This window comes from Euprymna scolopes, chromosome 29 (assembly GCF_053919585.1).
Source record: "Euprymna scolopes isolate OS-2025 chromosome 29, ASM5391958v1, whole genome shotgun sequence".
Lineage (NCBI taxonomy): Eukaryota > Metazoa > Mollusca > Cephalopoda > Sepiida > Sepiolidae > Euprymna > Euprymna scolopes.
Genome location: NC_136510.1, coordinates 43,585,459 through 43,611,986, shown reverse-complemented (window position 1 = coordinate 43,611,986; position 26,528 = coordinate 43,585,459). Strand labels below are relative to the sequence as shown.

General features: G+C 33.6%; 1 protein-coding gene across 4 annotated transcripts in view; it reads right to left on the bottom strand.

Moving 5' to 3' along the window:
- Window positions 1–26,528, bottom strand: part of LOC145252622 (tetraspanin-5-like) — a 220,598-nt gene that overhangs the window by 38,568 nt on the left and 155,502 nt on the right. The gene's annotated exons all lie outside the window — the stretch shown is intronic.

Sequence of the window (26,528 nt, the reverse complement as noted above, 5' to 3'; positions counted from 1 at the left end):
TTTCAACTTTTACCTCTTGGCGGCCGAAACTGATTAAAAAGCTTGCTGCATGCCTGAATACCCTTTATGTAAAATTTCAAATGTTTAGACCCAAAATTGGCTGAGTAATTTGGTAGAGACCGCAGAGGTCAGATTTTTTTTAATTTTGACCCCTTAACCTTATTGTTTTGGGCCCAAATCAAATTATAAAGTTTGATCCATGTCCTACATCTAAAATTTCAAGTGTTTAGACCCAAAATTTGTGGAGAAGTTTGGTAGAGTTTTCAAATCTTGAACTACGGCAACACATCAAAGGCTGTAAATGACAAAGTTCTCTCTGATTCTCTCTCCTCTGATCTCGAGCGCGTGGTTCAGTGGGGGAAGACGTGGCTGGTTACCTTTAATGCATCTAAAACCAAACTCCTATCCTTACATCATCAACGCTCTGATCCCCATCTGGCATCAATTGGGATGGATGGCTCTCGTCTGGGAGAGACCCCGTGTTTTGACAAGCTTCTGGGTTTGACCTTTACTCCTGATCTGAAATGAAACATGTACATCAAGTCTGTTGCCAAGGTCGTTGGAAAGATGGTGGGATCCTTCTACCGCTCCAGAAGATATCTCACTGATGCAATTCTCTATCTATATAAAAGCCAAGTATGTCCAAGGATGGAATACTGCTGCCATATCTGGGCAGGAGCTGCTAAAAACAGCCTATCCTGCCTTGACAGAGTACAAAATAGACTTTGTGGTATAGTGGGGGATGCCCTTTTCTCTACCCTGCAACCTCTCTCCCACAGAAGAGACGTTGTGAGCCTATCTTTGTTTTATCGTTATTTCCATGGCAGGTGCTCGTCTGAACTCCAATCTCTGGTCCCCCCCCGCCAATCTTTCATGAAAAACACCCGTCTAGCTGAATCCACTGTGAAAAATTTCCCCCACTCTTTATCTGTGCCTAAATCAAAAAAGTGGATTCCATGAACGAAGCTTCTTTCTTAGAACTGCACGCCTATGGAACTCTGTTCCATCTGCCTGTTTCCCACCTGACTACAACTTGGATGTGTTCAAGTCCAACGTTAACAAATTCCTAATGAACTGCCCCCTTAAGTAAACACTTCATCAAATCTCCACACTAACGTACTGTACTTGCAATAACCCTTATCCCTGAGTGGCTTCCGGGCCTTGATAAGTGGTGACCACTGCGTAAAAAAAACAAAAAACAACTTTGACTCCTTGACAGCCAAATTTCTGGCCGAAAACCTATTAAAAAGATCTTCCCAAATCTCAATACCCCTTATGTCAAATCTCAAGTCTGTAGACTGAAAATTAATGGAGTAGTTTGGTAGAGAAATGTACACATACAGACAGACACACACAGATAATTTCACTTTATAGATATGTAGATGCAACTCTGTGGACCTTGCTTGCTTGCATCTTGTCTCTGATGATTCTATCTTAACAAAAAAATGATAACAAGTGAATATATATATATATATATATATATACATATACATACACACACACATAAATATGTGTATGGTCGCGGCTCAGAAGCTAAGGAATGATGGTGGAGAGTTGTAGGTTTTGGTTTTGATTCTACCAAAATCCTATATTTTAAAAATAAAATACCTATGAGATATGTTTGAAAGCCAAATTACAACGCAATATTATAAAAAATAAACATTTGTTTAAAATTAATATTTCAGAGTTATACTCCTTCCTCAGAATTTTATACATTTTTTCTTTCTTGTCATGATTTTTAGTTGAAGAAAAAAAATCATTTAGCAAAATGTCTGCACGTTGTCTGTCTGTGGAGTTATTTTGAAATGCCAGAAGAATGCGTTGGCTAACATGATATTAAAGTCAGGGTTGTGAGTCCTGTAATAGAAGCGTTGATTGAATTCTTTCTTTCTTTTTTTCTTCTTCAACTTATGGCAAGAAAGAAAAATGAATAAATAAATAAATGTATAAATAAATATTTGTTTATTTTTCATAATATTGCATTGTAATTTGGTTTCTAGATGGGTGACCATTTGGGAATTCCAGGTGCTGTATGTGTTCACTGATTATCTCGGCATTGTTTCAAGTCGTTCTGGACTTTTCCTTGCCACTGGACTCAAACTGCGGATTCAGGAGAGGTGTAGTTGGAGATTGTGCAACTCTTGCCACACAATTACATGCGCAGCTTCCCCTATAGGGGGTATCCTTTGTCTTTCGAGATTGAACGGAGGCATTGATACAAATTCCAGAACTCAACAAGATGCACGTGAAGAAGGTTGGAATTTATATTAGCCAAAACGTTGTAAGAATAACATCAAAGATGAGAACAATAAATAATCTTAAACTATCCTGTGTGCCGCCTTCTATTTCAGCATCTTTCCAATATTTGGCAACAAACAACCAAATCGTATGTTTGCCACCGAATCACATCATCAAAAAAAAAGCGTCAGTAAACAGAGGCAGTAATTGGATTCTCACTTTTTGTGTGACCTTTTGAGTGGTTTTCTTCTTTCTATAATCTATTTGGCCCTAAATAATTAACCTTTAAACTCTTTGGGTTTACCGCTGAAAATTATAATTATCAGCCAGTCGAACATTCAATAGGAGTACATACGACCTCCCTTTTTACACACACACAGTGAGCATGGAAAATTGAGCACAAAAAGAATTTCGATTCTCAAATTGCAATTAACAAGTCTCCAAAATATGATGACGCCAGTTCTCCAAAACATGACAATGACGCCAACTTTAAAAAATCCGATTCTTGAATTGTAATTAACAATTCTCCAAAACACGATGACGCCAACTATCAAAAAGTCCAACTCTCCAATTACAAAACGGAAGCTGATTCATTGATGCAATAAAAAAGGGGAGATAATTTATTTTAGACAAAAGAAAGTAACTTTGTTTATACTATTTCTACCGATGCTACTGTATTAATTTCACTAATACCATTGGACTGATCCATACGTCCTCCTTCCAACTATTAATTAAATACTAGAGTAGACTAGACTCTCAAATCTTCATGATGCAACTAGTTTAGGAGAAAGGAAAAAAATAATACTGTAACGTTTTTAATTACAAAGCTCAAAGCTTTTTATACATGTTTTCTCTTCATTGTGGCTGTTTCATCTAGTGGTTGCTATACAACTTTTTATGCAGAAAATGATACAAAGAGACATTTGCTGAGTTTTCTTTAAGGTTTTATTTGAAGAGAATTAACTCTGGAGAGAGAGACTAATTTTTTCTTACTTCCTAACTTAACTGAAATAAGAGATATCAAGATAATATTTCGCTTAGATTATCAAATTTTCTACAATATATATATATATATATATATACACACACACACACACATTATATAGATAATGGCATAATCTATATATCTATAAAAGTGAAATTGTCTCCGTGTGTGTGTACATTTCCTACCAAACTACTCTGTCAATTTTCAGTTTACAGACTCGAGATTTGGCATAAGGGGTATTGAGATTTGGGAAAATCTTTTTATTGGTTTTTGGCCATAAATTTGGCTGCCAAGGGGTCAAAGTTCAATGATTTGATCTTTGAAAACTCTTCCAAACTCCTCCGCCAATTTTGGGTCTAAACACTTGAAATTTTAGGTTACTTGGACATGGATCAAATTTTTTAATTTAATTTGCGCCCAAAACAATAAAAGGTTAAGGGGTGAAAATTGGGGTCAAAGTAAAAAAAATTTGACTACTGCGGTCTCTACCAAATTACTCAGCCAATTTTTGGTCTAAACGCGAAATTTTACACAAAGTGTGTTCAAACATTAGGCAAGCTCTTTAATCGGTTTGGCTGGCAAGGGGTTAATGTTCAAAAGATTTGATCTTTGTGGTCTCTAGCAAACTATTCAGCTAATTTTGGGTCTAATCATTGGAAATTTTACATAAAGGGTATTCAGACATGCAGCAACATGCAACAAGCTTTTTAATCAGTTTTTAGGCGAAAATTTAGTCGTCAAGAGGTCAAAGTCGAAAGAGTTAACCTTTGCAGTCTCTACCAAAACCCCTCCACCAATTTTGGGTATAAACACTTAAAATTTTAGCTGTAGGTTACCTGGATATGAGTCAAACTTTAAAATATATATATACATAGGGCCAGAGCAAAGCCGGGCTGAACTGCGAGTAAAAGATAAAATAAAAGGTAATTGCAACTTCTCTTCCAATTTTCTGATTTTGATTGATTGATAGTGAATGATTTTGCACTACGAAACAGTTACTGTCATGAATTGTAAATATCAAAGTAATTAAATTGTAAGATGGTCAACATCATAAAATTCAGAATATAGACTTTTATCATTGGTTTGTTTTATATATATATATATATATATATATATATATATATATATAGAGAGAGAGAGAGAGAGAGAGAGATAGAGAGATAAAAAGGAACAAACCGTGTTATGTGTTCATCAACGTTTCGTCTTTATTTCGAGACTTCTTCTGGAAGACGAAAATAAAGACGAAACGTTGCTGAACACATAGCATGGTTTGTTCCTTTTTATTTGTCTATTTTGTCGGAATACTATTTCCGTTATTTTCATCATATATATATATATATATATATATATATAAAATTACAATTATGGAATTAATAATCCAACATAATGAAATAAGCAAAACATGCTCAGTAACGTTTGATCTTTATTTAAAGACCTTTTTAAGATGAGTCATTTGAAGGAAAACATGAAAGTCAAAATTTGAAAATATGTGGTGTGTCTATGATGTAAGAATGATTTTTTTTTTTTCAAAACGCCGGCCCACAGGTCCAAATAAACTCAGGTTTGGTGTCAGAAGGAGTGCTATGATTTTGTACCCTTCTCTCCCTGCCCCCTTCCTCCCCCGTTTTGAACCTGCTGAATTACTTCGTTTCGTCATGCATGAACAACATCACCAACATGACCTCCCACAACACCAAATCAAAACCAGCCTGATCGCTATCATCCACCGAGCATTTACCAAGCTGCTGCCGGCACTTGTGGAAAAGACATGCTCCCAGTTCCAGACCCATATAGAGGCGGTGATTGAGGCTGATGGCAGCTACATTGAATAGATGTCCACTCTACTCCATAATCAAGTTACCTGAATTGATTTTTTCAATAGAAATTTGAAAATACAGTTGTAGTGTTGTTTTCTTTAAGGCAACAAATTTATCGTTCCACCCTGTACAATTGCGTTGTGCAACCTATGGCAGACTTTTATTATTTGATCTCTCATTTGCACTGCTTCCATAGATAGACTGATTTTTCAAGACAATTCTTCAAAATATGACGCCAACTGTAAAAAAAATCCGACTCTCGAATTATAACTAATAATTTTCTAAAATATGAATATCATTAATTGCGTAACTTGTCACAAACGATACCGACTCAATCTTTTCTCTTTCTCTGTGGCTGAACACTTGACGTGATCTGAACTAGTCATGCGAACTTTACTATTTTTCCCAAGAGAAAAATTTATTTTTTATTTCAATGAAAATATGCTCATGCTAAACAATGATTGAAGTGAAATCTCGTCATCACACAAAAATAACAAGATTCTATATCGTAAGCATAATGTTCTGGGTTCAATCCCCTAAGTGAACGACAAATGGTGCAGTCGTCACCCTTTTACCTCTTGGATCCGCATGATGGCTGTTACACACACACACATACCCACCCACACACACACACACACACACACACACACGTATTTCAAGGACACATTATAAACTGTTTTAGAGTCTTGGTAGCTTCTTCATCAGCTAAATATTGGAGTATTTTCAAGTGCCATATTGCATATGGATGTGTATTTTTGGCATAGATGACAGAGTTAGTCACAACCATGTTAATGTTTTGGTTTTAGATTCGATTATTTCACCTATGAATTTATCAAAATTTCAAATACTTTTTATTTTTATGTAATTTAGATCACATGTATAAAATTTTCTGCGGATGGAAAATGAAGTGGTTCCAAATCTATAAAAAGCTCTTCTAAACTAAAAGAGCTGGGGGTAGGGGGGCAATTTCCTTTACAATTTCAAATATATTTCATTCTGATGAAATTTATATTATACATATAAAATTATACGCAAAAAAAAAAAACAACCTTTACTTTACCCTTTATGTGCCTCCAAGAACCCCGTAAAACTTCAAATACGTGTATTTGATGTTAATGAAATTTAAACCATATGTATAAGGCACTTTTTGTTATCCTGCAACTGAATTATTCACATTTCTTTTCTTTTTTTTTTTTAGCTTATTACATAGAGTGGCTTCATGCCTTGTCTGGAGTAACAGACAAGATAAGCTAATTTGTTTAGTAAGAAACAGGCACACGTTTCACGTTAGAGAAGTATGTTTCATTTTATCAAAACCATCATGACGAATCCACTTGGTGGACCACTGTCTAGTTGTCCTATTCTATAACACTTATCTCCGAGTGGACTTTGGGCCTTTATAAGGACGAATCCGTTTGCAAAAAAAAAAGTTAAATGCTTCTGAAAGTAACATTTTCTCTGTCCATTCATTGGTTCAGAGGATATTTTATCTTGATTTACCTTAATGTCTTTTCAACAATGTCAGTAAAAGATAAATAATAAACTGATGCAACAATTACATGTTTTTTGTTTTGTTGATATTTATACTAGCCTGAGTGCCCGGCGTTGCCCGGGTGTTTGGAGGTGTGTGTTGAGAAAAAAATAAGTGGTAGCAGGCAGGCTTGAACCCGCACTGCAAAGACGGAAAAGAACGTGAAAAAAAAAAAATAAACATGACGTTTTCGCCATTGTGTCCATCACCAAACCGGAAGTAACAAAGGTTTAAATTAAGGCTAGTCTATCGAAAAGAGAGGATGACTTACGAAAATATTGGTGAAAAACGCGCCCTCCATTGTAGAAAAGTGCCCAGTTGAGGGTGAAGAAATGAATGTTCTTAGCCAATTTTTCGAAGGATCGAGCTTCAAAACAATACTGATCTCATGAAAATCCGTTGACTCTGTCGAAAGTTTTAGTCAGACATACAAACATACATTCATACATTTAAACAGACAGATGAGATTTATATTATAGATTATAGGTTTTTATATGATATTGGTTATTTGTGTTTATTTTTTTATGTTTGAGTTAAGAATTTTTTGTATAAAAAAACAACTTTCTGATGAAGTATTAGAAACGAACATTATAAATTTTATGTAACATTACAAAAAAAAAAACCAGAAAAAGATCATACATTATAGTTTTATTTGGGAGAAGCAGATAAGCCGGATAAAATGTAAGAATTTATAAAGACAACAAAATGAAAGCATACTTTCTGGAAACACAGATTAGGGATTAGGCTAGTTGGATGGCAGAACAGATTAAGCATATGGAGGTTTTAGTTATTTTCTATTCTGTTTTAACATAGAGGAGAAAAATCAACTTTATTTTAGCTAGACGTCATAACTAACTTATTATGTAATAAATAAATTCAACAATTACTGGGAATATATTTAGTGAAGTTTGCAACTGCTTTCATCAGTCAGTGTCCACTTAGTGGATAGACAGGATCAGTATGTGACTGATGTGTGTGTGTGTCAAATGATTAATTCAGTTCACAACGTTTATTCGTTCACAGGACGTTTTGCCTTGATTTACCTTTGATGTATTTCATAAGTTGCCTGTAAACAATAAATCTACATACCAATAAAGTCGATTTTTTTCTGATGTTAAAACCAGCTTTTTCTATTTAAAAAATCATTAAAACAAACTTCTTAATAAACTCGGTCATGGATATGCGACACACTTCATGAAGGTTAAGTAATTTGCATATTCTTTTGAAAAACGAGTATTCATTAATTATTCATTTTTTTTATGGTTTCTTATTAGATGCTTGGTTTCATTTAACTATTATGCTTAGTTCTTTTTATGCATAATTGCGTAGCATTTAGGATGAAAACGTTCAAGCACACAGACATGTTATATATATATATATATATATATATATATATATATATATATATATATATATATATTATTGGTAATATTTAAACAAATAAAATGTGTCAACCAAAGAGTGCTCAATGTTTATACAGAGCAATATAAATATGTTGAATGTGATAAGTAATGGCTACACATATGCAAACATGTTTCAGTGACCACGCTGCCAGGGAAAATCACACCAGGTGGATATTCTTGGCCTGATGAGATGATTTTCCCTGGCGGGGTGGTCACTGAAACATGTTTGCATATGTGTAGCCATTAGTTATCACATCCAACATATATATATATATATATATAAGTGACCATGTCTCAGTGTGTGTGTGTGTGTGTGTGTGTGTGTGTAAAGCGTAACTATTAAACTCCTCTCTGAATATTTGGTCTACAAATTTTAAAATAGATATAAAGGGTATTTGAACCTCGGGAACACTTTTGATTTGGTTTTTAGCCCGTAGAAATAGTTGTTAAGGGGTCAAAATTGAAAAAAAATAAAAAGGAGTAAATTGATTATCTTCTGAGCATGCGTACATACACATCTTTAGCTTGGAATTGCTTAAATTTTTCCCGCTTTTGTTGCCATCTAGTGATAGCTCAGATGGTAATGATGAAAGCCAAACTGCTGAATGCTTTGGTTTCAATTCCAGCTGATGGCAATGAATAAATTTTTTTTTTTTTCAACTTTTGAAATCATTACTATATATGTTGGGTACAATATATAGAGAATTTTCTCTATAATAATAAATACGAAATCTGCATAAACCAAAATATCATATTTTATGACCGAGCAACACCGGGCAGCCTTGCTAGTAAATAATAAACTGATGCAATTCTCAGTCTGTTTCCATTTATATAATTGTAGATATATGATACTGATTACTTCTGTTTATTTTTTATGCTTGAGTTAAAATTATTTTATGCGGATGAACGAACAGTATGAATTTTATTTAGCATTACTGAAAGATTTGACAAACAATTAATTTTTGCTTAAAGTATTTATTTAAAAATATATACTACTCCAAATAGAAAAAAAGATTCTGTTATTCTCCACACACCCTCACTTACCAAATAATTTCAAAATATATAGTGCGTTTATGAAGTGAAAAACTTTTTCTTTAGTCTCTAATACTGATGTAATTCGTAAAGTTTAGTTGTGAATATGGTGTAAAATAATTAGCATGGGTCTAATTTCAAGTTTCGTACGGTTAGTATTAGTTTGTTTAAATTGTCGTCAAGATGTTTTTGACTAGAAACATACGGTCCTTGAATAGTTAGCATTAAACGCGTACCAACAATCAAAACTCTGAAACAGGAAATCCTACAAACAGGTCTATTGAAAGTAGATACGGTAAAAAACTGAAAGAAACAACAACAAAAAAAAAACATTGTTCAGAATACAAAGAGAAAAAGGTTCAGAAACGAGAAGTTATAAAGGGTTGAATGGGGAGTCGTATGGGTAAGGAAATCAACAACACAGCTAGAAATAAGGAGGCCGGACACGTGGATAAAGAAAATAAACAAAGTTTGAAATTAAAATGAAATAATATAAAAAAAATAACATTAAAGTATTAAAAAGTGTCTTTAACAAGGGGATAAATAATGTTTCTTACCGGAGATGGCTTAAAACGGCGAAGGGAAATAGAAGATAAAAAACCGAGCCATGTGAGGCTAGAAAGGCAGCTAAAATTAGGGGACAAAACGCCGGTCAACCTGCCGGTGTAGAGTTAGGGGAAACTCTATAAGAAAAATTTCTGGCCGAGGGAGATAACTGTTTAAGGGATAAAACTAAGAGACATAATATTGTTGATTCAAGGCGATAAATTTATTAAGGTAACATTAATAAATGAATAGAACAAAAATTTTGGTATATCCCTTCCCACTCCCTGCCTCACTTACTAAATACAATACAGTAATGTCAATAAGGAGGCCTCCACAGCATTGCCAAAAGCATAGTTAAAACGAAAGTTTCTATTACCTCTCCCATTACATACCAAATATATTACTGCAATGTTAGTAAGGAGGTCTTTGCAGAACTGCCAAAATTACTGTTAAAATCAATGTACAGTAGAACCCTAGGATACGCCATTAATCTGTTCTGGGGTTGGTGAAATCGCCTATGGAAAATTTTATACAGTACATATTAAAAATTAGTGACAAAATACAGTATAGTATATAATGTACATGTATATAATCAAATAACATGTAAGGCGGAGCATGCAGGCGCTCGGCAGAGCTCCAATCTATGGTCCCACCTCGCCAAACTTTCACCAGAAACACCCGTCTAGCAGAAAACACTATCACTAGTTTCCCCCACTCTTTATCTGTGCCTAAACCTAAGCGTAGATTCCATGAGCAAAGCTTCTTTCTTGCACACCTATGGAATTGTCTTCCGTTTTTCTGCTTTCCAGCTGACTACAATATGGTTGTCTTCAAGTCTAACGTAAACAAGTTTTTGATGAGCCGTTCCATATAAGTTAACAAATTTCTCGAATCTCCATTACTAACGGTTACTATATTGTCCAATTTCTGCTGTACACTCTTTAACCCTTATCCTCGAGTGGCCTCTTGACCTTGATAAGTGGTGATGCCTATGTAAAAAAAAAAAAAAAAAATACTGTAATACGCAAAAACATTGTATTCCAGATTGTAACCTGGGGGGGGGGGACGTATCCCGGGGTCACCGTATTCCAAGGTTCTACTGTATCAAGAGTATATAATGAAGTACTCATGCTCTTATTGATCCGTGTTGAAATAATAACATTATTATTTAAAAAGCCATTTTTAACATGGAGAGGGTAGGGTGTTTTGTACCTATTCTGTACTTTAACCTTACAACTGAATAAAAAACTATAAAATTTTAATTAAACTTGGAAATACGATTTAAAAAATAGCGCGGATCAGTAAGTGCATTAGCACCTATAATGATTATTAATCCTGGACAACACCGAGTAAAATAAATGATTCCAGCCAATTCCTAATTTCTTGAACCCTCTCCTCCTCAACTCTATTTCACAATAATATGAATGTAAATGAGGTTGATAAAGTCCGAAGAGAGTTAATATATATTAGTTACCAAAAGTAATACTGTAATTTTACAATTTTTGATCCCGGACATTGATTTAGTAGAACAAATCATTTCAGTCAATTCCTATCGCACCTCCATTAATCCATCTGAACATATTAAGATAAGTAATGTTGATTATACTGCTTCCCATTCACTCAATACTATGTACATCCAACGACTTCACTTCTCCAAATTTAATATTATAAAATGTAAAAAAAAAAAAAAAAAAAAAAAAAAAAAAAAAAAATACATTTTTGTTGAGCGTCCTTTCAAATAATCAATTCTGACCAGTTTACAACCATCGTTACCAATCCCCTTAATATTTCATTAACCAACTGTCAAAATCAACGGTCGTTATCCTCGAGTGGGCTTTGGGCCTTGATATGCAGTAACTCGTTTAAAAAAAAAAACACAGTCGAGAAAGAGTTATAACATACAAAAATTTACTGAGTCAGTAGATGAAGATTTTTTTTTAACAAGAGAATCACCACTTATCAAGGCCCGTAAGCCACTTGAGTACAAGGGTTAATGAGAGTATGGTGGTCAGCGGGACAGTGGTTGAATTATTAGTGGTTGAAATTGGGTATAATTTGATTATTTAAGGGGACGACTCAAGAACTTGTTTACACTGGACTTGAAGACGACCATATTGTAGTCAGCTGGAAAGCAGACCAGGGAACAGAGTTCCACAGGTGGGCAGTTCTAGGAATTTTTGTTTTGTTCATGGAATTCGCATTTAAATTTAAACACAGATAGGGAGTGGGGGGAATTGTTGATAGTAGTTGTAGGTAAGCGAGTGTTTCTTTGGGTCTTTTTTTAAAGTTTGGCAAGAGGAGGCCATAGATTGAATCTCAGACGAGATGTATTATAGAGGTGGTGTTGAGTCTGGGTCTTTTATCCTGTTAGACTTTCTCTACTCTACTTGTTTTCAAGCCCAAAATAAACAAAGTATTGTTGAGCAGTTGACAACCATCGTTACTAATTCCCTTTATGTTTCACCGTCCATCTGCCAAAATCAATAGTTGTTATCCTCGAGTGGCCTTTGGGCCTGGGTAAGCGGTGACTCGTTTGTAAATTCTTTTAAAAAATTGAATAATAAAAAAGAAAGAATATAATGTTATAGGCGTAAAGAAAAAAGACACACACAGAGAATTTTTCTTATTCAACACCGGGTAACGCAGGATCTTCTTGCTCGTAATTAATATAATTTAAAGGAAATATTTTTGGGTTTTTTTTATTTGATGATTTCCTCTACAGATTATTTCAAAATTTTTGGATTTCTACAAACATTTTATAATCCCATCAGCAAATTTTTCATGCATGCCCTTTGTTGCAATAAATGATTTTTCTGAAATTTCAAAAAAATTTCCGTTTGTTCAGTTTTTGGTGCTGAACAATATGAAATTTCCAGTAAAGAGAGAATAAGAAACGAATTGATTAGAATTAAAAAAAAAAAAAAAAAAAAAAAAGTCTTAAAATTTTTCCAAACAATGCAATTTCCATTAACATGTATCAAATCGGAAAATAACTGATTTGGAAATTATAAAATCAATATTTTTTTATTAATTAATAGAGAGGGGGGGGGTAACTGTGCAGAGTTAATAGCAGAACGAAGACTACCTTACTATTTGTTTACTTGGTTTGTTTTACAGCATGTCATCCATTTTTTTTTTTTTAGGTCACTTAATGTTGAATCTAGTCATTTTGAGAAGTTCCGTTATAGTCAAGATTGTCTGATCTTTTTAACTTCCGTTTACTGCTGTCCAGTTGGCTGGATAGTTAGATATGATCAATTGTACAAGAAAGCCATTCTTAACATGGGGACAGTGAGGAGGCTTTTACGTTATCTGAGAGGACGATAATCATTAACTAGAAGGGACCATATCTTGCTTGTTACCGTCGTCCTATATGTGAAGTAGAAAACAGAAGTTGACATGAGCAGATAATGTCGACTATAACTAAAGTTTCTATGCTTTAAATTCTTAATATCTTCCAATATTTATTCATGATGTGCATTTATCTATAATTCATTTCATGCAGTCATTTCCAGAATTTACATATATACATTTTTTTTCTCTCTTTTTTTTTTTTTTACATAGGAGTCACCACTTATCAAGGCTCGGAGGCCACTCGAGGATAAGGCTTATTGAGTGTACAGTAATCAATGGGATAATTTCGTAGTAATCGTTAGTAATGGAAATTTGGTAGATTGGATTACTTAAGAGGGGGGTGCGTTCATCAGGAATTTGTTTATGTTGGACTTGAAGACAACCAAGTTGTAGTCAGCTGGGAAGCAGGAAAAAGGAAGAGAGTTCCACAGGCGTGCAGTTCTAAGAAAGAAGCTTTGTTCATGGAATCTATGTTTTGACTTCTGCACAGTCAAAGAGTTGGGAAAATTATTGACTGTGGTTTCAGCTAGATGGGTGTTTTTCGTGAGCTGTATATACCCGACATTGCCCAGTCAAAACATTGCCAGGCGGAGGGATTAGTCACATACCATTTTAAAATACATCGAATATCCTAACTTATGACCACGTTAGATTTAGGGAAGCTTAAAACACATCATCTTAGTCTATAAAAATCAACTGTGAAGTAACCATCATATCTTGAAGGGGAAATAACTGGCATAGCTTAAGTGAATAAGCTTACTTCGGGTTTTAAACACAACAAAAATATTTTTAAAAATAAATGAAACAAATCAACTTTAAATAATATTTCTAAATACCAAGTTGACAAGAAAGTTCTTGCGATTTTTAACTTTCAAATTCAGATGAACATATCTTGGCTCAAACAAAAATTTATTGGTTGGAATAAGCACCATAACAATCAACACACTTTCGCCAATGCAAAACAGGTGTATTTATGCCAGTAACGTAAAAATCTTGCGTTCTGGTGGCGATGAAATCGTTGAAATGTTTTTGATATCGCTTAGGTTTTTGAAGCATTTCTCACGCAGAAAGTTGTAGAGATGCTGGTAGTCGGTAGGTGAGAGGTCTGAAAACTATAACGTGAGGCAGAGTTTCGTAGCCCAATTCGTTCAACTTCTGCAAGGTCTGTTTAGCAACATGCGGTCGGGCATTGTTGTGGAGGAGAATTGGGCTTTTTCTGTTGACTAATGCTGGGTGTTGTTGTCGAAGTTTCTGATGCATTTCAACCATTTGTTGGTAATACTTCACCATACTTTCCATTTGTTGACAGTACTTCATCCGCATTCCAAAAACTGTAATCGATGAGACTGGTCACAGATCACCAAACAGTCAGCATGACCTTTGGTGCGACTCTAGCTTCGGGAAGTGTCGTGGAGCTTTGTCGGTATCTAACCACTGAGCTGAGCATCACCAGTTGTCGTAAAGAACCCACTTTACATCACAATCCACAATCCGGTCAAGAAACAGGTCGTTCTTGTTGTATAAAATGGAAGATGGCATTTGAAAACAGAGTTTCTTTTGATTGTCGTTCAATTCGTGAGGCATCCATTTATCAAGTTTTTTGTCTTTCCAATCTCTCTCAAGTGGTTGAAAATCGTTGTATACATTACATCTAATTCAGAAGCAAGTCCTTGAACAGTTGTGCATGGATTGACTTCAACTAAAGTTCTTAATTGATTGTTATCAACATCCGATGGACGACCACTCTGCTCATCATCTTCAAGACTCCTCATCGCCACAAAATTTCTTAAACTACCATTGTGCTGTGAGTTCAGTAGTGGTTCCTGGGTCCAAACACTTTGTTGATATCACGAGCTGTTTCAGCAGCTTTTGGGCCCAGCTTGAATTGAAATATGAAAATTGTGCGAATTTGTTTTTTTTCCATCATCATGTTCTGAAAAGAAGACATAATTGTTATAAAACGATTAGATAAAGCGAAAAACACCTTTTAAAATGATATATAAAGTAAAGGTATTATAACAAAAACTTATTTGAAATCAAAATTAAAAATTCTGCAAGAATTTTCTTGTCAACGAAAACGATTCTATTGCAAGAAACAATTAATAACATTGAGCTGATTATTAAAATAGATTTTCTTTAACGTAATATGCAAATGAGATTACTCATTGAATGTAGAGTTCTTTTGAATAAATAGTTAATATAGAAATCATGCTGGAATAAAGGGGTATACAAGTTCATTTTCAGCATGAAAATTAATTTGTGAAACAATGTACCGTTTGTACACATTAATTAAATTGTGAATAAACAGTCAGGAATACGACTTTATTATAACAGATGTGTGTGTGTGTGTGTGTGTGTGTGTGTGTGTGTGTGTGTGTGTGTGTGTGTGTGTGTGTGTGTGTGAAAAGTATGATGTGTGACGCATTAAATTCATTTTAAATAAATTTTGCCAAAGATTCTTGAATCAGTACTCATTATAAATTATAAAACAATTTAACAGCTTCTAAAATTTGTCAGCTTCAATAAAAAAAATAAAAAAAACTGATACTAACCGTACGAAACTTAAAATTAGATCCAGGCTACAACAATGGCTACTACTTATAACAAAGAATTATATTGCTTAATACCTGGAAAAATACTTATTTGCGGAAAACTTAAATGTGATATTAGTTTTCAGCACACTAAAAAACCTATAGAAAACAAGTTTTTTTAAGGTATGTTTCGTGTGGATTTACCAGGTTACAATTACCAAATAAACAGCACCCTTAAAAAAGTATACCACCCCCAAAAGGTGGCTATAAAGTGGGTGTTCATTTTACGTTAAATTGGTATAGAAAAGTAATCCCCCACTTTTTAAAACTATAATTTCGTCATATATTGGAAACTACTTCCTGGCATTTTAAATGTTATCTACGTTTTTAGAACCCTCAAAAACCTATAACAGTGGTAATTTTAAAGCATTTTTTGAGGGTGGAAAGATACTGCACCTTTACCAATGCTTTCATCATAGTCATTTTATTTCCCTAGTTTTGCATATGAATTACAAAATATCTGATATTTCCCCAAAACCTCTGGCCTTGATGGAGGGGGGAGGTTAAAACTTACTATGATTTCAAATGATCTGAAATAACAGCAAGGGGAGACTTGATTCCAAATATTTCTCGATTTTTTTTTTTTTACATAGGCATCACCGCTTATCAAGGCCAAGAGGCCACTCGAGGATAAGAGTTAAAGAGTGTACAGTAGAAATTGAACAATATAGTAATCGTTAGTAATGGAAATTCGGTAAATTCGTATGTTATATCTCCCCTCTTTTGGAAATAGGGTACGATTATGAATATCTCCAGTATCAAATAATCTTTATACACTGAAATTTACTTTATGTATGAAAACTAAAGAGGGGAGATATAACATATGAGAAATATTTGGAATCAAGTATCTCCTTGCTGTTATTTCAGAACCATAGAAGTTTTAGTCTCCCCTTCATTTGGGAGAAATATATATATATATATATATATATATATATATATATACACACACACACACAAAACTTAATGTATTCTTATTTTGTTCTTGCTAGGAATGGGACATCCTACAGGATACCAAACATTCACCCACTATCTCATATATTCCAACCGATAGATCTTTTGAAAATTCTAACCATCGCTTTAAGTGCAATTATTTCTACCTCTCTTGCACTTGATTCATTAGGTATATTTGCCTGATAGTTTTTAAAATTCTTTCTCATGGGTCCAGTTTTTCCTATAATTACTTGAATGATGGGAATCTTCCAAAGATTCCATTTTCTTCTTTTCATGTTGTACACCTCTGTGTGATGCATAAAGTGGAAAGAATATTTTTTTTTATAAACAGACTCGTTAAATTCATTTTAAATATATTTTTGTCGAAAACTTCTTGAATCAGCAGTTATCAAAAACTCTAACATAATTAAACAATGTAACGGCTTCTACAATTTATCTCCTTTAATCAAAAAAACTAATATTAAACACAAAAAACTTAAATTTAGATCCAATTTGATTTGTCAAAAATCATATTGAAGATTTTCTTTGAATAAAACCTTGTATTTTTACCTGTGACCTATGTGTTCAGACTTTGGTATTACCATTATATATATAGTCTTGGAAGTTTTTAACCTTTAAAACTACACAAAAAAAAACAAAAACAAAAAAACAACTTATTTTTTATCATTCGTTAGAAAACTATTTAGTCAGTAAGTTATTCAATCACCTGCAATCATTGCATCAACTTGCTCTTTCGAATTCACTATAGTGCTAGTAATAATTTATTTTTAAGGGATCATGAGTTGTTTACCATGAAACACTGTTTCAGGGATTTAAAAACAATACACACACACACACACACACACACACACACACACACACGGGATGTTCCAAAAGTAATGCCTCCTATTTTTTGATTCTGCCCAAATGGATCAGAGGGATTGCAAATTGTATTGTTATGATAACTAAACTTATGCATTCATAACCCCAAGGTTACATCTCTCTGTTGCCGGTGTGAGATTCTAAGAAAGCAACTCCTGTCATTGATGTGCAACCTTCTTGGCAAAAAAAAAAAAAAAAAAAATGGCAGTAACAATGTAGAAAAATAATTTCTAGAGCATAAAAGGTCATTCATTTTAATGGTACCACCCCAGGCTCTTCAACTTTTTGAGTTAAAAAAAAAATAGGAGGCTTTACCTTTGGAACGATTCTCATATATATATATATGACTATGCGCGTGGTGTTTGTGTCTGCTCTATAAAAAGAAAGGTTACATTAAATCTAAAGTTACATTCTTAAGTAAAATTTACTGTAGTAGATAATATAATCTTCAAGTGCATCCATAGAAAGGCATATGACAGCATAATCTCCTTAAAACTTCAACTATATTCTATTCTTATGGAATTTAAATTATACATATAAAATTTTCCGTGGAAGAAAATTGGAGTGGTTCCAAATCCTTAAGTGCCCTTCTTACCTAAGGGAGTTATGGAGATCAAACCTCGCTTAAAACATCAAATATATCCTGTTTTGATATTTATATTATATATGTATAAAAGAATCCAGGGAAAACAATGGAAGTGGTCACGAATCTGTAAGTTACCACTTATGTGCCAAATATCTATATGCCCTTACCGTTAAGTGACTCATGGGGACAGAACTCCCTTAAAACTTCAAATATGTATATTCAATTTTATTTAAATTTAAACCATATGTATAAGATACTAGTTCCAAGAATTTTCCAACATTAGTCTTTTCCAACGATATTATGGGGCAAAACTGGAAGAGGAAGGTAGGAGGCAATAAAAACAAAAGAAAATAGCATGGTGTTATTAGCTTAAGTAAAAAATATGTAACAGTGATCTTGATTTAATCCTGGGCAACACCACGTTTTCCTGCCAGTATTTTCTATTTGCCAAATCTTAAAAATATTTCCATCTAGACCAGCTACTTTCAAGAAGGTAGGCTTCCTCTATCGGGTTAGAAAACTTTGTTAGTATCCTATATTTATATAAAGCCACTATACACCCATGTGTGGGACATTGTTGCCATATTTGGGCTGATGTACCAACCACGAGTCTTTTCTTTTTTACATAGCGTACAAAAAAAAAAAGAGTCTCTAATCTAATAGGTCTCATATTCTCTCCTAAGCTCTCGTCACAGTGCCGCAATCTTACAACCCTGGTCTTGTTTCCCAAGTACTTCTACAGAATATATTTTAACGAATATGCTGCACTTGTATCCCATCAATGTAAATACTCCCTCGCCAACGAACCCAACTAGCAGCAAAATCTCACCCCTTTACTGTAAGGGGTCCTCAGATATTGGAAAACTTTCTATTCTAATAGCTTATTTACTTGAACCATTTGCTTTTGAAATTGCCTCTCTGCTCCCTTGCCTGTACCAACAGACAGAAATTCAAATGTTATATGAATAAAATATCTTGCTGCACAACTCCCTATTTAGGATATCCTCTATAAAACTGGCTCCTTATCACGATTACAATGTGCCTTGTTTGGAGTGAATAAAAATAAATATATTGATGATGATGACAACTTTCTGTTTTGTGAAACAATGCATTCTGCATCTAGTCTGGTGCACGGCAGCATCAGCTATGGCTATAAAGTCGAAGCTGGAGTTGCCTTTCCGGATACAGACCCGAGCGAGTGATAAGGAGACCTAGGTTTGCCCAGTTACCAGAGTCCTCCTCTCTGCATTGCAGACAAAGTCTGACAGAAAGGCAAGCCAATATGGTCGAAGCACAACTGCAGTTGCAAGAAAGGTGTTGCAGAGCTCCACCATCCGCCTATCGGGACTTCAAATCAGATTTTTTTTGTCGAAGTTTACTCTTTTAGCCTTTGCCAAGGCATCCGCAAGGGAATGGAGCTATTTGTCCATAGCTAGTAAATATATATAAATAATTAAAAAAAAAAAAAAAAATGAATATTATAGTACCTACTTCAGTTTTTTTTTTCAATGGATATCTTCAACAATTAAATAAATAAATGAACCCCCGAATCAAACTCAAAATTGATATCCAAGAAATCAAGAAAACGGCTAAGATTTAAAAAAAAAAAAAAGAAAAAAAAGACAAACAAAACAAAGCAAAAAAGAACATGCACAAAAATTGTGTTACAGGTTTTTAAAAATGCCATCTGGGTCTTCTACTTTGTACTTATATGCTCTAAAATTAGAATCTAATTATATATATATATACCTGGCATTGCTAGGTCGATACATATTAGCAGAGGGTTTGGTCATATACTATTTAAGATACACCGAATATCCTAAGTTGTTACTATTTTCCTGAAAGTTGACCACATGTTCAATTTATGGAAGCATAAAACGCATCCATTTTTCGTCTATGAAAATTAAACAGAAAATAACTCTTATAGCATAAATAAACTTACCTCATTAATAACAGAGCTAATTATTAAAATAGATTTTCTTTAATGTAATATGTAAATGAGGTTACTTCTTGAATGTATATTTCCTTTGAATAAATACTATATATAGAAATCATGTTGGAATGAAGGTGTGTAAACGTCTGTTTTCAGTATAAAAATTAATTTCTGAAGCAGTCTACTTTTTGTACATATTAATCGAATTGTGAACAAACAAACAGACAGGAATACGAGATATATATGTATATATATATATATATATATATATATATATATATATATATATAGTAGAACCCCAGGATACAGTGGCCCTAGGATATGTTTTTTTTTCAGGTTACGATGTGGAATATGATATTTCCGGCCCCTGGTTACAGTATTTGCCCCGCCTTACAGTGTTGAAAAATAAAAATGGGCTTATATTGAAGCATTTAAAGATCTGATAATAAAGGTGATTTAAACAATTAGTGAAACCCATGCCCAGAGAGGAATAAGGATATTATTGTAACCCTGTATCCTATGCTCTTTCACCCAAAATAGAAAAATTAAATTCTACTTTTTAGGCGATTACATGAAAAAGTTAGCATCATTAATAATATATATATATACATATATATATATATATATATATATATATATATTATTAATGATGCTAACTTATATATATATATAACTAATTATTTACACACTTTTATTATCAGATCATTAAATGTTTCAATATAGACACATTTTTATTTTTAAAAACGAGGCTATATAACAATCTCCTCTTCATCTTCCTGTTCTTCATATTTTAAATGTTATTCTTCTTTAACCAAGCACTTAAACGATCGTTATTTGAATAAATAAGTTTGCATGAATGCATTCAGTGAGAACATGTTTTATTCAGTGTATGCAGTCTGGCAAGCACGGAACATTGGTTGCTGTTCTTCAAGCAAGCAAGTAACAATGCGTAATTCTTGTATGATCTATGTGAACTCTGGATGATATTAAAAGATGACTCATAAAGAATGCCACCCATGAAATCTATAATATAAATCTCACCTGTCTGTTTAAATATATGTATGTATGTATGGGGTGGAGAGGGCTCCCGTAAGCCGTGGTGAAGGCAACCTTTCTAGGAGAAGCAAATCTCGGATTTAAAAAACCATAAAGCGGAAGACCAGTACCCGCATTAAGCTGGTCTGCAGTTTAATTTGTTGCTGGCTATCTTGCTCTTGCTTGTTGCTGGATCTCAACATTTTGAACCGAGAGAGAGACTTAGCTGTCATACAAAGCTAAGACTCTGTAACATCATATTTGTATAGATACTCCCTCAGGCATTTGGGCTCATGGATTTTAAATGTATGAGGGAGTGGCACTCGTCTGACAAGACGTTGCAATCATCATGTATGTATGTATGTATGTATGTATGTATGTATGTCTAAAACTTTCAACAGAGACAATGGATTTTCACAAGATCAGTATAGTTTTGAAGCGTGACCCTTCGGATGACAAATATCGAAAAATTGGCTAAAAACATTAATTCCTTCACTCTCATCTGGGCACTTTTCTACAGGGAGGGGTCACTTTTTTCGCCGATATTTTCGAAAGTCATCACTTCTTTTCGATTGACTAGCCTTCATTTAAACCTATGTCACTTCCAGTTTGGCGATGGGCAAACACGTTACGTTTTTTTTTTTTTTTTCACATTCTTTTCCTCCTCTGCGGTATGGGTTGGAGCCTGCTTACTACTCCTATTTTTTTATTTATTATTTCTTTTTTGCACTCGCAATTTTCCTTCTTTTTTGTTTGCTCAACCAACACCCTTACACACTTTCTTTTCCACCTTTGCATCACAGGTTCGAGCCTACCTGCCTACTACAACATTTTTTTTTTTTTTTTTGCTCAACACACACCTACAAATACCCGGGCAACGCTGGGCACCCAGGCTAATCCTTAATAAAATTCACAATCCTTTCTAAAATCCAACCATATTTGGTATAAATAAACTTCAATCTGTGCTTGGCCACCAAGTTTCAGTCCTGAATATTCAACAGGTTTTATCTGTCACCATTCAATGATATAGATTAGGGGGCATTTGGATGGTCTCATCAGTAAAAGATGTAATCCTAGATCGACTTCACCCTCATCATGACACAGATTTTTATTTGTGACGTGATCTTAAAGATAATGTTTATCAAAATATACCCATATTAAACTGAAAAGGGCCATCACAACCAAAATTTGGGCAACACCAAGCAAAGAGTGTGTCAGAGTTATAATATCCAGGTATGTTTACCATTGCTTATTATTTATCCAAGTTTCAGCCACAATCTTTTTTATCAGCATTCAATAATAAGCTCACCTGGATACAACCGCAATCAAAGGAGCCCACCTGACCTGAAGTACCAAGTTGAGGATACGATCTTGACGATCAGTTTGGCAGATTCTTGAGGCCATTTGAATTAGGTAGCTATTTTTTTCTGTCTGGCAGTGGTATGGTTCTGTGTATTTCTAGGAAGTCCACCTTCCCAGGCTTTAGCTTCCATCTTTTAGAAAAGGGTTAATTTATTGCTAATCGCCTGAGGCACCTCTACTAGACAATACCGATTGGACTGTTCAGGCATTTGTTATGGGACAGTGCTCTCTCTCTCTCTCTCTCTCTCTCTCTCTCTCTCTCTCTCTCTCTCTCTCTCTCTCTCTCAGCTGCTGGGTTTTCAATCCCCACCTTCTAACCTTGTCTTACATTGTACCCGGGGTGAGAAGGAGTTAAATCCCTAATTCTGTCAGCTCAAAAAAGAATGCTTCACCTCAGTTGTTTCAAAATTCTCTTTTCAAAATGTGGAGAAAACAAATAAATAAATAAAAATTGGATCGTCGTGCCTAGTCAGTCAGTGTTCAAGGCATAGTGAACTTTTTGGAAAGAGCTGGTTCAACCAACCCAAGGTGAATGCTATAACCATAACCATAACAAATCTGACAACCCTGGACAAGAATACAAGAGTGACCTCTCTTTGATGTAGCCTCATTTTTGAATATCATTATAATATGTGATCATTGTTGTAATGATATGAGATAGTAATTTCGATGTGCTGCAGTTCTTCACTAAAGAAAGTCAGTCAAACATTACATAAAAAGGAAACATTCGAAAGAAACAGGGGGAAAAAAAGAATATTGTTTGTCAAGAGGTACTGAACTGAAAAGGTAAAATTAAAAAGATTGTCTCTTACAATGTGATTTTATTACTTGTATTGAACTATATAGCACACTATTACTTTCTGAATATTTATTAGTACTTATTGATTTATCTCATTTGGGTCGATTCTATATATAAAATACAACGGACACTATTTTTCATAGAAATCTTAAACTCATATTTGCTACACATTATTTTTTTTTCTGTATAAAAAACCTCCTAATTTTTTGCATTATCCAGAAAAATATCAGCTTTATCAAAACATTTGTTGCTTAAATATATTTCTCATTCTCATTTTTAATTTCCATGGGTCCTACTGGTTAATATTATGCACTTGGCTTTCAGGCCAAAATCACAGTGTAGTATCTGTTCTGATGTTACACTTCACCTTTTTTATCCTTGGTCAGTGGAAGAGAAATCCTCCATGACCGAGACAATTTTTATTTTTGTTCCTATCCAGAGTGCCCCTTTTTGGGGAGCTGGATTTTCCCCACATTAAAAACCGACCTTATGTCTAACTCTGCCCTTGTGCCTTGTAAATAGGAATAACATTTAACAATTAATATTTAACAATTAATATTTAATGGTTATTATTTAGCACTTATTTAACACTAGCAGTTCAGCCCGGCTTTGCTTTGGCCCTATGTACTGTTCATAACTTGCCCTACGTGTGAATACACTTTATGTAAGATTTCAAATGTTTAGACCAAAATTTGTCTGAGTAATTTCGTAGAGACTGCAGAGGTCAATTTTTTTTTTAACTTTGACCCCAATTTTGATCCCATAACTTTTGTTTTGAGCTCAAATCAAATTATAAAGCTTGATCCATGTCCAAGTAACCTACATTTAAAATTTCAAGTGTTTAGACTCAAAATTGGCGGACGAGTTTGGTAGAGTTTTCAAATGTCAAATCGTTGAACTTTGACCCCTTGACAGCCAAAATTCTGGCTAAAAACCAATTAAAAAGATTTTCCCAAATCTCAGTACTCCTGTTAAATCCTGTTAAATGTTGAGTCTCTTGACCGAAAATTGACAGAGTTATTTGGTAGGGAAATGTACACACACACACACACACAAACATTTTCACTTTTATAGATGTATAGATTGCATAACATTTTTTACTTTACACTGTTATTTAAGAATATTTAACAATTACCACTTAACAATTTGTTGTGGTGTAAATGTTGAAAGGAATAACGAGAAGATTGGAAACCGTGAAATGAATAATATATTAACAAAAATTCAGACAAATATGTTGGTTGAGTGATAACTCCGCTCAACTGAAGGAAGAGCAATGTTACGACTTTCTCCCTTTGAGTCTTGGGTCCAGACTGAATGGAAAGCAGAACCTGCTTACCGGAAATGACGTCAGGAATAGTCCATCGTAAGAATCTATATTGGTGCCACCCCAACACAGTTACTACCTAACACTCATTTTAATATTGCATAACATTGCTTAAAACCATTTAACATTGTGTAACAATAATAATTTAATATCACGGAACACCACTATATAACTATATGTAATAATTTGTAACAGGCATTAGGCAACACGTAGTTAGCATTATTACACACCATTATTTAAAAAATTACAATCTAACATTATTTAACAATTATTATATAACCCTGGTATTATTGTTTTACAATATTTAACAGTTGCTATTTAAGACTTATTAACAGTTGCTATTTAACGTTATTATTCAACACTTATCTACATGGTACTGAATTATGCAAAAAAAATAATAAAAATAAAAAAATAAAACAAGAGCATTGAAAAAGAAAACTATGTTGTCATTTTTACTGGCAACTGTTTACCAGTTTTTATATAATACCAGGACAATGCTAGTTGACCTTGTTTATGTATAATTAATGTAGTTTTTTTTTTATTTTACATAGAAGTCATCACTTATCAAGGCCCGGAGACCACTCGAGGATAAGGGTTCTAGAGTTTACAGTAGTCAATGGGATGATATTGTAGTAAATGTTAGTAATGGAAATTTGGTAAATTGGATTACTTAGGGGGGGTTGTTCATCAAGAATTTGAAGACAACCAAGTTGTAGTCAGCTGGGAAGCAGGCAAATGGAAGCGAGTTCCACAGGCGTGCAGTTCTAAGAAAGAAGCTTTGCTCATGGAATCTACGTTTAGGTTTAGGCACAGGTATAATATAAACTTCAAATAAAAGACAGCTATTTCAGGATATATAATTTACTTTAAATAAAATCACTTTTTCATTAAAAAAATGTAATGAAAAGACATTTTTTTGATATATAATTACAAAGTTAATGAGTTAAAATTAATTGTATCTCTTTTTCTGAGCCACAAATGACGTTGTTTAATTATCTCTCATTTTTCAAGTACTCTTTTGAGGAGAGGATTACACTGTGTGAAAGTTCAGGAAATTTTTTAAATTGGTGAATCATTCAGACTTTTTTTTTTTTCCAATTATATTTTTTATTATTATTCAATTAGGTTTTAAATTATTCATCTTGAGAGGAAACTCAGCATCTCAAGCATTTGATCCATTAAAAAAAATATTTAAAAAAAAAAAATGAAAATTAATAATAAAAAAACGATAATGTAAAAAAAAAAAAAATTTAAATGACTATTTGCATTTCTATCTAGTTGTTTTCAGAATGCGTACATCAAGAAAAATTAAAACAAAAAAAAAATGTTAATGTTTATCAAGGTTTGAAGTTTTGCTTCTTTTTTTTTTATTATTATTTAATTAGATTTCTTTTCTAGTTTTGTATGCAGAATCATTTTTCGCCCATGAGAGTCAGATTAAGTTTGTGAGGCAAGCATCAACCGCAGACATTTTGATTCTATTTCTTTTTTTTCGGGGAGGAGGGTATTAATTTGTTTCCAAATTTGTTGATAAAGCAAGACTTACAATGGTTTGGTTTCGTTGTTTCGTTTTATGGCATATCAAACCTTTTTAGATTATTTACTGCAAAATTCGGTCATTTTGGTAAAAGCTTTTTTTATGCTTCAAGTTCATTATATTTTAAAATACTTATGCGGTTTAGTTTCACTGATTTTTTTTTGTTTTTTTGGGGGGTTATTTAATGCTGAACCATTCTTCAAGTTCCTTACATCTTCACATATGTATTCATGGAGTTTGGTTTGGTTGTTCTGTAGAGGAAAATTGTTGTTTTTATTTTTGGCTTTGCTGAACATAACTGAGTTTTGCAAAAGGGAAAGGAAAAAAAAAAATTTAAAAATGACATTAATGTTGATTGCATTTTAAGTCAGGAAGCCGGTATCTTCTCACAGCCTGATCTAGCAGCACCAGCTGGTGTAGATATATACTTTAGTTAGTTTACTAAATAAAAATTAAATAAAACAATATATATTTCTCACTTCATAAAAAGACTTTGAAACAAAACAAAAACGTGTGATAGAAAATTTGCACAAATGTTCAAGATTTAATCTTCCTCTGAGATCATTAGATTAAAACTTGTTTTTAAGACTCACATTAGACATCCGTCATATCATTCTTATATCAGTTCTCTCCATGCAATGCA